Raw genomic sequence first — 11,464 nt, forward strand, 5'->3', positions numbered from 1 at the left:
ATCATTGCTTAAATGTTAGTCAGTTAGTTTGGAGGGCTTTTATGTGAAGGGGGGGTGAAGGGGTAAACTTTAATTCTTAGTCCCCTACCTGGTCGGAGAGGCGGGGAGCGGTCAATGCCTTACCGGGTCGCCGTGCAGTAAGCTCCGCAGCGCTGTGGCCGGTGGGGCTGCGGGCGGCGCCGGTTGTAGCTCCGACCCCGGCAACTCTACCCCTGGCTGCGAGGCGCTCCAAATCCAGTGCGGCCCGCGGCCGGACGCCCCAGCTCCGCGAATGTCGGGAGTCGGCGGCGTCGCAGCGCTGGGATACCAGCGGGGAGCGGGCAATGCCTTACCGGGTCGCCGTGCGGCAAGCTCCGGAGCGCTGTGGCCGCCGACTCCCAACATTCGCGGAGCGTCGCTGGATTTGGAGCCGCGCAGCCAGGGGTAGAGTTGCCGGGGTCGGAGCTCCAACCGGCACCGCCCGCGGCCGGACGGAGCCCCCAGCTCCGCGAGGTTGGGAGTCGCCGACCAGGTAGGGGACTAAGAATTAAAGTTTCCCCCTTCACCCCTACTCCACCACCACCACCACATAAAATCCCTCCAAACTAACTGACTAACATTTATGCAATGATTTACAATGATTCTCCCGGTCTCCGGGGAGGAGGCAGCCGCTCCAGACTTTTCAAGCCGCCCGCGCTACCTACCTAATCTACGCTAAAAATCTTCCATTCGGAAATCCGAAAATGTCCGAAATCCGACAAGTGTCTGGTCCCAAGGCTTTCGGATTAAAGGTTGTGCACCTGTACTTTGATGCAAAACTTTTAAAAAAGGGTGCCCGGCTAATAAATGTTCATTTCCCAACAGGAATCTTAATCTTAAATCTCAATCTTTCATCTTAAAACAATCAATTTTGTCACGAAGCACAACAAAAAAGAATGGCTTTGCATCATCCAGTGCCTTTCATTTGATTAGTTCAGCTAAGACATTTCAGATCCAATAATGTGCTTTTGAATGATGGTCACTATTGCAAATAGGAAAATATGCCAACATATTCACAAGGAGAACAATCCCATAAATGAAATGAGTTAAGCTGATATAGCATTTTTGGAAATAATCTCAAATCTCTGTGATGGGGCTTTAACCTCAAACTTAAATGTTATATAGAAACATAGAAACATAGAAAATAGGTGCAGGAGTAGGCCATTCGGCCCTTCGAGCCTGCACCACCATTCAATATGATCATGGCTGATTATCCAACTCAGTATCCTGTACCTGCTATCTCTTCATACCCCCTGATCCCTTTAGCCACATGGGCAGAGGAGATTTACTAGAATGTTGCCTGGGTTTCAGCAAATAAGTTACAGAGAAAGGTTGAACAAGTTAGGGCTTTATTCTTTGGAGCGCAGAAGGTTAATGGGGGACTTGATAGAGGTCTTTAAAATGATGAGAGGGATAGACAGAGTTGACGTGGATAAGCTTTTCCCACTGAGAGGAGGGAAGATGCAAACAAGGGGACATGACTTGAGAATTAAGGGACAGAAGTTTAGGGGTAACATGAGGGGGGACTTCTTTACTCAGAGAGTGGTGGCTGTGTGGAATGAGCTTCCAGTGAAGGTGGTGGAGGCAGGTTCGTTTTTATAATTTAAAAATAAATTGGATAGTTATATGGACGAGAAAGGAATGGAGGGTTATGGTCTGAGCGCAGGTATATGGGACTAGGGCAGAATACGTGTTCGGCACGGACTAGAAACATAGAAACATAGAAATTAGGTGCAGGAGTAGGCCATTCGGCCCTTCGAGCCTGCACCGCCATTCAATATGATCATGGCTGATCATCCAACTCAGTATCCCGTACCTGCCTTCTCTCCATACCCCCTGATCCCCTTAGCCACAAGGGCCACATCTAACTCCCTCTTAAATATAGCCAATGAACTGGCCTCAACTACCCTCTGTGGCAGAGAGTTCCAGAGATTCACCACTCTCTGCGTGAAAAAAGTTCTTCTCATCTCGGTTTTAAAGGATTTCCCCTTTATCCTTAAGCTGTGACCCCTTGTCCTGGACTTCCCTAACATCGGGAACAATCTTCCTGCATCTAGCCTTTCCAACCCCTTAAGAATTTTGTAAGTTTCTATAAGATCCCCTCTCAATCTTCTACATTCTAGAGAGTATAAACCAAGTCTATCCAGTCTTTCTTCATAAGACAGTCCTGACATCCCAGGAATCAGTCTGGTGAACTGTCTCTGCACTCCCTCTATGGCAATAATGGCCTTCCTCAGATTTGGAGACCAAAACTGTACGCAATACTCCAGGTGTGGTCTCACCAAGACCCTGTACAACTGCAGTAGAACCTCTCTGCTCATATACTCAAATCCTTTTGCAATGAAAGCTAACATACCATTCACTTTCTTTACTGCCTGCTGCACCTGCATGCCTACCTTCAATGACTGGTGTACCATGACACCCAGGTCTCGCTGCATCTCCCCCTTTCCCAATTGGCCACCATTTAGATAATAGTCTGCTTTCCTGTTTTTGCCACCAAAATGGATAACCTCACATTTATCCACATTATACTGCATCTGCCAAACATTTGCCCACCCACCCAGCCAGAAAACATTTGCCCGCTCACCCAGACTAGAAGGGTCGAGATGGCCTGTTTCCGTGCTGTAATTGTTATATGGTTATAAGGGCCACATCTAACTCTCTCTTAAATATAGCCAATGAACTGGCCTCAACTACCTTCCGTGGCAGAGAGTTGTACATAAGCAAACAATAAGAAGAATCAAACATAACACAAGGATTAACTATGGAGAATCTATTTGATTTCAGCTCCTTTATTCTTCGAGGAATAAGAAATGGTTATGCGAACATATGTAACAATTTACCGATATACCAAAGCTATCGTCTCAAAAGCCTTGGATCAATCTATGCAGCTTTTTCCATGTAGACTTTTCACTTTTGGCAATGACATCCTTGATATTCTGATGGTAGTCCAGAAAGACACAGTGACCTTCTTAAATTCCTTGTACAATTCAAATTCACTTTTACATTCATGTTTGAAACCTTCTGTTTTGACATGTATTCTTTCAGCAGTTCTATATCATTCGCTCTGCTACCCTCAAAACCTTTATTGTAGTTCAAATTACACAAACCCACGCACTGAGTTTCCAAATAAAAATATTTATATTGAACAAAAGTCTATGCAATTATTTTCTTTTTTCTGTGCTACCTATTCATAGGTTTAGTATTTGAACTTGAATTATTGATAATGTCATCTAATGTGACAGTATTGTGCCTGTTTAGTTGGGAATGTGGCACGTGGAATTCATGCAGAAATAAATAAGGTGCTGGATTTTGTTCTGAAAAATGATGTAATGCAGGGAATAACAAATTATGTAATTTCAAAGGAGGTTCAAACCATTTGAAAACCCAGGTTCAAGAGTCAAGAATGTTTTATTGTCATATGTCCCAGATAGAACAATGACATGATTTATTGCTGCAGCACAACAGAATATGTAATCATAATAAATAATAACAAAAACTCTCAGAAAAAAAACAAACACACAATAACAGTGCAATAATAATAATGGGAAGAAGCTGTTCCTGAACCTGGATGTTACAGTTCTCAGGCTTCTATACCTACTTCCCGATGGCAGTGGTGAGATGAGTGTGTGACCAGGATGGTGTGGGTCTTTGATGATGTTTGCTGCCTTTTTGATCCCTTCAATGGTGGGGAGGTCAGATGGACCGGGCAGTGTTTACAACTTTTTGCAGTCTTTTCCGCTCCTGGACGTTCAAGTTGCCGAACCAGGCCGCGATGCAACCAGTCAGCATGCTCTCTACTGTGTACCTGTAGAAGTTCGAGAGAATCCTCTTTGGCATACCGAATCTCCGTAATCTTCTCAGGAAGTAGAGGTGCTGATGTGCTTTATTTATGATTGCATCAGTGTTCTGGGTCCAGGAAAGATCGGTGGAAATATGCACGCCCAGGAATTTGAAGTTCTTGTCCCTTTCCACCATCGTCCCGTTGATATAAACAGGATTGTGGGTCCTATCCGACCCCTTCCAAAGTCTACAATCAGTTCTTTGGTTTTGCTGATATTAAAAGCCAAGTTGTTGCGCTGGCACCATTTGGTCAGTCGGTCAACCTCACTTCTATGCTCTGACTCATTACCATTTGCAATTCGTCCCACAATGCTGATGCATTAAATCACAGACAAAACAATCAACAATCAACAATCAGTTTTATTCGTCACATTGAACATAAAGTGCAAGTGAAATTAATTTGTCAGCAGCGATACAATAATAAAGACACACAATACACAAACATCCACCACAGCATTCATCACTGTGGTGGAAGGCACAAAATTTGGCCAGTCCTCCTCCATTATCCCCCGTGGTCGGGACCAGAGTCCAGAGTCAGTCCAGGATCGGCTCTTCCCCACCGGAGACCGCGGCTTTAGGTTGGTGTAGACCGCAGGCCGGTGGTCGAGATTTAAAGTCCCCGCCACAGCCAGAAGCACCACAGACTGCAGGGCCAGCGGTCGAAGCTCCCCTCTAGGGGTGATGGTAAGTCCACGCCGGGCCCATGGAAGAAGTTGGCCGCGGGCCGGCGGTGGAAGCTTCTTCTTCCCACGGGTCCCCTACGAGGGATCCTGGGCTGCCCTAGACGCCACGCCAGCTGGAGCTCTGCAGACCGCGGCTTCAGGCTGCCGGCTGCCCCGGGCCAGCGAAATGGAGCACTCCCCTCCAGGGAGCCCCAGCAAGGGCTCGCCTACTCCCCGCCGAGAGTCCACGCTGCGCCCGCCGCTGGAGCTCCGGGCGCGTCTCCGGGAAAGGCCGCCCGATCCTCGTTGATAGGCCACGGGGGAGACGACCTGGAAAAAGTCGCCTCTCCATGGAGGAGGCGACCAAAGCGGTTTCCCCCTCACCACCCCCCCCCCCCCCCCCCCCCCCCCCACACACAAGACATATTACGAAACACAAAAAACATACTTTAAAACATACTAAAAAAATAATAATTGAAAAAAACAGACACGCTGCTGACAGGGCGCCGGCTTGCAGCGCCCCCACCGACAAACTAAAAGCCAACAAACAAAACCAACATATAAAATAGTAAGATTAAACGAGAACTTACCAGTTTGAAGTTTGATCTGTATTTTATGAGGAGTTACGATGAGGGATTTCGTGAAGAAGCCCGCTTCCACGCATGCGTGGCATACTTCAAAGCAGCGGTGTGAGGTCACAGGAACCTATAATGATCTAACATAGTAAGATTACCAAAGAGATACCAGTTTTTGATATGATCATAAGAGGGTGGGAGCGGAGGGCACGAAATCCCTCATCGTAACTCCTCATAAAATACAGATCAAACTTCAAACTGGTAAGTTCTCGTTTAATCTTACTATTTTACTTCGGAGTCACGTGAGTGACTTCGTGAAGATTTCAAAGCTCTGTGACCTCATGCCGTGGAACGAGTCCATGCTTCACAAACTGCCTTGGGTATTGGGAGAGAGCATCATTAGTAATTTTAAAACACAATTATACAAAGAGTTGTGTGGTATAACGAAAAAATATATATAACATTTTTTTAAAATTTGAGAATCATAGCCCTGTAACCTTTCGGGCAAATTATTTTGTTGAACATAAAATGTTTTCTTAATACAATGATGGCTCCAAAAAATAACTGGTTTATTATAAAACCTGTGGAAAACCCTTTTTTAATGACCATCCTGCCATTCTGAGGATTTGGTCTGTGGGTACCTGTACAATTTTTGCTGCGGATGTTGCTGCAGCCCTGGTGGAATGAGAGTTAAAACATTAGTGTCTATTTCTGCCATTTTTAGGACCTATTTGAGCCACCTTGATATAGTTTGAGTCGTGACCCTTTCATGCGGTTTCTTGTAAGAGATAAACAACTCCATTCTCTGACCTCGAATGTTCTTAGTATATTCTATGTATTGTTAGATGTGTCTTGCTATACACAGTCGTTTGCCATATGGGTGTACCATAAATTCAAACACTTGACCCGAGGAACCCGATCTGTTTTCTTTTATTAAATCCTGTATGACAACACCAGTTTCTCAGTGAGATGATCAGGGAGTCCAGGCTCAGTTTGCTTAATGGCTGGACTCGTTGTGCGGTAAATAACACCATGAGCATAACCATCTTCCTGGACTGTTACTGAAGTGACAACGCTGTTATGAGCTACAAGCTCCTCAGCATGTTGAGAAACGACACCCACGTCCCAGATTTCGGAGTACCTGGTTTTCTTACCAGGGGTGCGTTTCCACCGCGTGCCGCTCCGTTCCTTGTGATAGGTAATTGGAGAGTGCACTTGTGGCACTATTGATGGCACTGTAGCCCCATCGATTATCATAATGGAGGCTTGTTAAAAATCCAATACGGCCAGAAATTCTTGGCCTGTTGGTCGAGGTTGTTGTCCAAGCAGTATATGCCCCATTTCTTGATGTGTCCAAGGTACTGCTTCCGTGTTGACAGTCTTAGTGCAGATGAGATGAGATTCATCGTCCTGTCTGACAGCCCACTGCCGTGTAGTGGGTCTTTTAGACTCTACCAATCAATAAATCCATAGTCTTATGGCATGGATGACTGCCTCCAGTCACTGGATAAATTAATAATTTTTGGCTATGTTCAATAGGGAACATGGTTCTAACACCATCCCCTGTATGACCGAATACCATGATTTAGTAGGCCAGTCGGGTACTCTGAGAATTCCAGATGCCGAGTGTAGTTCAATTTTCCCTAGTACCCCATTGATGGGGCCGAATGGGGGAAATACATCACCCTATGGCTTTGTTTACATAACAATGCCAAGCTGGTTTTAGAATTTTAGTAAATAATATTGGGGCTGATGATTGCCCCTTTTGTAAGCTCTATATTGCCAAAGTTCCTCTTTTGAGTCAATGCCTGCCATATAGAAAACCGCAGCTGACCCCAAGTCTTTATCAATAATAAGAGTATCCATCTTAAAATGAATATCTAGAACAAATGTGTTTAGGGTTAAAATCAAATGATAATCCTGCAACCCTACTCTATTTTATTTAATAAATATGTTTGATACAATTCTAATGTTCCATGAAAAGTATGCTCAATCACACCTTGCGTGTACAATTTTTTGTAGCACCATGTGGGTTTTGGATTGTTTGGTTTATGTAAGGACAAAATGCCCTTCTGGTGTATGTTGTACTGTGGTTATTGGGATGAGTAAATCCTATCAGATAACCCTGAATACTGCTGAGATTATATGAATCTGTAGTGATTATATACCATACATAACTGTAGTGTTGCAACCTCCCCTACCATCGTAGGTCCCTATTTTAACAGAATAAACCACACCCACCTACCTCCATGGTTACCGGTGGTTGAGTTATTTCCTTGGTTTTTTTGAAAAGGAGGTTCTGGTTTGATATCTCTTGTTCGGGGTTGTGTGGGAGGTTTAGGCTTCCGCATCTTCCAGGGTGGCCGCCCTGGCCATACCCTAAAAAAGGATCCTGCGGGTTATATTGATTTCTGGCACTGCCACTGGTATGAGCCACATTTTTTATGGCCTTGCCTGTGGCTGGTATCATGCCCCAAAATAGGCCCTTGTGCTGGCCTTGATGAGCCCCAGTGTCTTGGCTTTGTCCACACACGGTTCTTTGTTTGCAAATGGTAGCATTTTGGGGTCCTAGTGCTGGCTGAATGGCCGCCTTCCACGTGTAGTTCAGGTCATATTGCATATTACTAAACAGAGCTAGTGCGTCTTGATGGTCTTTGGTTACCTACGTTTAGTCCAGGGTGCGGGTGTATGCTATGATGCCTTCCGTGAATCCCTTTAAGGTTCTCTGGATCTTGAGGTCCTGGTTCCTGATGTTCGTCCCCATATGCTGCCAAATGCATTGGTTTACACTGGGCACCTGTAATGCCTCACCGTTGCCAGGTGGCAGATGTCTGGCCAGTGTCTGTAAATTTTTCTTGTTGGCGTTTGTGGCCAGACATATAGTAATACTATTGCCATCCTGGATCCAAGTCTACCCATGTTTGACTTGGCTAAAGTAATCAGCCACCATGTCCAGCAGAGTCCCTGCTGTGTTAGGATCATGGGATGCTGTATTACCAGGCTCTGGCCCATCAGGGTCCTGCCTACTCTTTTTTATAGAGTTAGAGATCTCTAGGGTCCCGCACGGGGTACCCATGTGGGGCTTAACTGCTGCCCACTTGTCTTTTGTTCTGCGGCCCCCTCTTGCAAGTCAACCCAGAACTGACCCACAGTGCTCCCCTCTGATGGGGTAGAAGCATTGTGCAGCCCTCAACGAGGTACTGCTGTGGGTTTATCACGTTGGAGCAAGGCTCCATACACCGCTTCTTCCCGCTCCAGCCCTCTCGGCGCTGGTTGCCGGCGGTATATGCAAAGTCGGACCCTCTGGGTCCACTACCTTGTTTGATATGCGTCTAGCCTTACCGCTCGGCCGCATGGATCTGGCCGGTGCGGGGCCTACATCGGGCACAGCTGATCCCACTACGGATGATCCAAGTGCCGCTGGCTGCTGCTGGCTGCCCGCTGTTCCATGGTCCTCCTTCTTCAGTTTTGTCCTTCCTTCCGTGGAGTGGATATGGCCGGTGTGGAGGATAACTGGCACAGCTGCTTCCATCTATTCCATTTCTTTAACCCGGCTCCAACGCTCTCAGCACTCCTGGCTGCTCCTTTATCTTAGACCCCTGGGACCGACCCCCATACTGACGGTACTGGTCCCTTGCGGTCGTTGCAGCCGGTCAACCCCACTCTAATGCCCTCAATTCTGGACACTCCTACTTATATGGTCCTTAGATAAGGGACATATAAGACATTCAAACTGATGATAACAGCTACTATAGTTTTTATTTAATATATGGTCCCTAGATAAGGGATGAATCAGATATTAAACTGATAAGAACAGATACTACACTTGATCTTAGCCAAAAGGCCCAGAAGTGATTATTGTAACTAAAAACCCCGCTGGGACCGACCCTGGTACTCACATACTGGTCCCTTGTAGTAGATTGCAGCCAGTCAACTGCAAAGTCCTTTGCTGCCGAGAAATGAATTTTCTCACCGTGCTGGAGCGAAGTTGGGCTCCGGTGTTTTCCCTCTCTGGGAATCGATGTGCCCATGCTGCTCCTGCCGTTGCCAGCTCCTGCCGCTGCTGCTCCTGCCGCTGCCAGTGCTCCTGCTGCTGACAGTACTCCTGCCGCTGACAGTGCTCCTGCCGCTGCCGCTGCCGACTGCCGTTACTGCTCTCCTGCCGGCTGCCTGCACTCCGCGGTTCTCCAGCCGGCATTCTGCAGCTGACATGGACCCAGTCCATGTCTGCACCTAAAGGTAAGTGGAAGGAAACGCAGAGTCTCCTACCTGCGGTTCCCAACTTTTCATTCTCCCGCTGGTGAACGTTGTTCCCTGCGTGTCGGGTTCGAGCCGCTCGGACCGGCCCCGGTGTTCACGGGCCTGGTCCATTCGCGGCAGTTCCTGTACCTATGGATCCCCTGGACCAACCCCGGTGCTTACCTCTTGAAGAAGGTTTTCGGCCCGGACGTCCAGTTCCTACTCCATAGTGCCGCTGCACTCGCTGAGCGTTTCCAGCCCTGCTGTGTACCCCGGGTACTTACAGCGCTGGTCCCTGCTCTCTGTCCCGCAGCCTTCGCGCTGGCCGCTAGCGACTGTTCCAAGCCAGTCTCGCTAAAGACTGGCATACGGGACCTCTTTGCTTTGCTTCCCGCCCGGCCGAGAAGTGAATTTTGCCGGTGCGGGAACAAAGTCGGGCACAGGTTGTTCCCCTCCAGGGAAACTCGTGCTGTTGCTGCTGCCGGCTGCTCGCCCTCCACGGGTCTCCCCGCCAGCTTTCCGCAGCCTCCTAAAAGGTAAGTAGAAAAAGGAACGCAGAGTCTCTTACCTGCTGTTCCCGACTTTCAAATTCTCCCGCTGGGGAACGCCGTTCCCCCCTGTGTGACTCGTTGCAATGCGTGTAGCGATATGACACGCATGCGTGGAAGCGGGCTTCTTCACGAAGTCACTCACGTGACTCCGAAGTAAAATTATACAAAACACTAATGTTCTGGAACTCAAAATCATTTAACAAGGCCAATGACAACAGAAAGTCCAAGAACTATTTCTATTTTCAGCTGTTGAGGACTTGAAAATCCATTTCAATATTGGTAACATTTTGGATGATCATGAATTCCATTAAGCTGATCACCCAGGCACACATTTAATGCATTTGTGGGTGTATGTTAGCAGGAGCAGATTCATATTGCAGCAGCTTAAAAAATTATATCAGTTCCACATAATGACTTAGTCCCTTAAACATCATAATGCCTCGCCATGATATGCCAAATAACATTTGTAAACTAAACAGTTGATTTGCATTGTCCAAACAGTACACATTGGCATAAATGAGAACCACATAAGTAAGGAGAATTAGTTTGTCATATATGGTGCATATCTTGTGTAAAAATATGTTTGTCATTTTTAAGCAGCATTTATGTCTGGCAATATGTTGAAGTGCCTCTAATCAGACATGAATTAATGAATAGGTTTATTGTCATTGCACAATACTGTGCAACAAAATTCCATGACATCTCTGAAACTCTCTGCCACAGAGGTTAGTTGAGGCCAGTTCATTGGCTATATTTAAGAGGGAGTTAGATGTGGCCCTTGTGGCTAAGGGGATCAGGGGGTATGGAGAGAAGGCAGGTACAGGATACTGAGTTGGATGATCAGCCATGATCATAGTGAATGGCGATGCAGGCTCGAAGGGCCGAATGGCCTACTCCTGCACCTAATTTCTATGTTTCTATGTTTCTATCTCCTCCAGTTAAAAAAATACAAACATGACAACCATTGACACATATGTACACTTATTAGTAAAATAATAAATAAGTATTTAAAAAGAATTAAAAAGAATTTGGCGGCATTTCTTGGAATTACATTTTGCTTCCCGAGTGTTCTCTGTTGGAATTTAGCTCTTTTATCGCACATGGGTAGAAACTATTTTTTAGTCTACCGGTGCGAGCCTTCAGAGTCCTGAATCGCCTCCCAGAGGGTAGCAGAGTGAAAAGGTGGTTGGCAGGGTGGGATGTGTCCTGCTTGATATTTGTGGCCCTGCGCAAGCATCGGGCCCTGTATATATCATCCAAGGAGGGCAGTTGAGTGTTTGTAATGCCCTGTGCAGTTTTTATAATTCCCTGCAGCGCCCTCCTCTCAGCCACAGCACAGCTAGCAAACCACACCAGGATTCCATAGGAGGGGATACTTTCCACGGCGCATCGGTAGAAGGACAGCAGCAGCGGCTGTGAGACGTTTGCTCTCCGCAGAGACCTCAGGAAATACAGCCGCTGATGTGACTTCTTCACGAGAGTGACGGTGTTCATTTGCCATTTGAGGTCCTGGGAGATGTTTATTCCCAGGAACTTAAAGCCAGTGGCTCTCTCCACCATATACATCAAAGGCATA

General features: G+C 46.7%; 1 pseudogene; it reads right to left on the reverse strand.

The window, feature by feature from the left end:
* Positions 1 to 8,848: 8,848 nt before the first annotated feature.
* Positions 8,849 to 8,954, reverse strand: LOC129696799 (U2 spliceosomal RNA; annotated as a pseudogene).
* Between the last annotated feature and the right edge of the window lie 2,510 nt (positions 8,955 to 11,464).

The sequence above is a fragment of the Leucoraja erinacea genome, chromosome 4 (assembly GCF_028641065.1).
Source record: "Leucoraja erinacea ecotype New England chromosome 4, Leri_hhj_1, whole genome shotgun sequence".
Lineage (NCBI taxonomy): Eukaryota > Metazoa > Chordata > Chondrichthyes > Rajiformes > Rajidae > Leucoraja > Leucoraja erinaceus.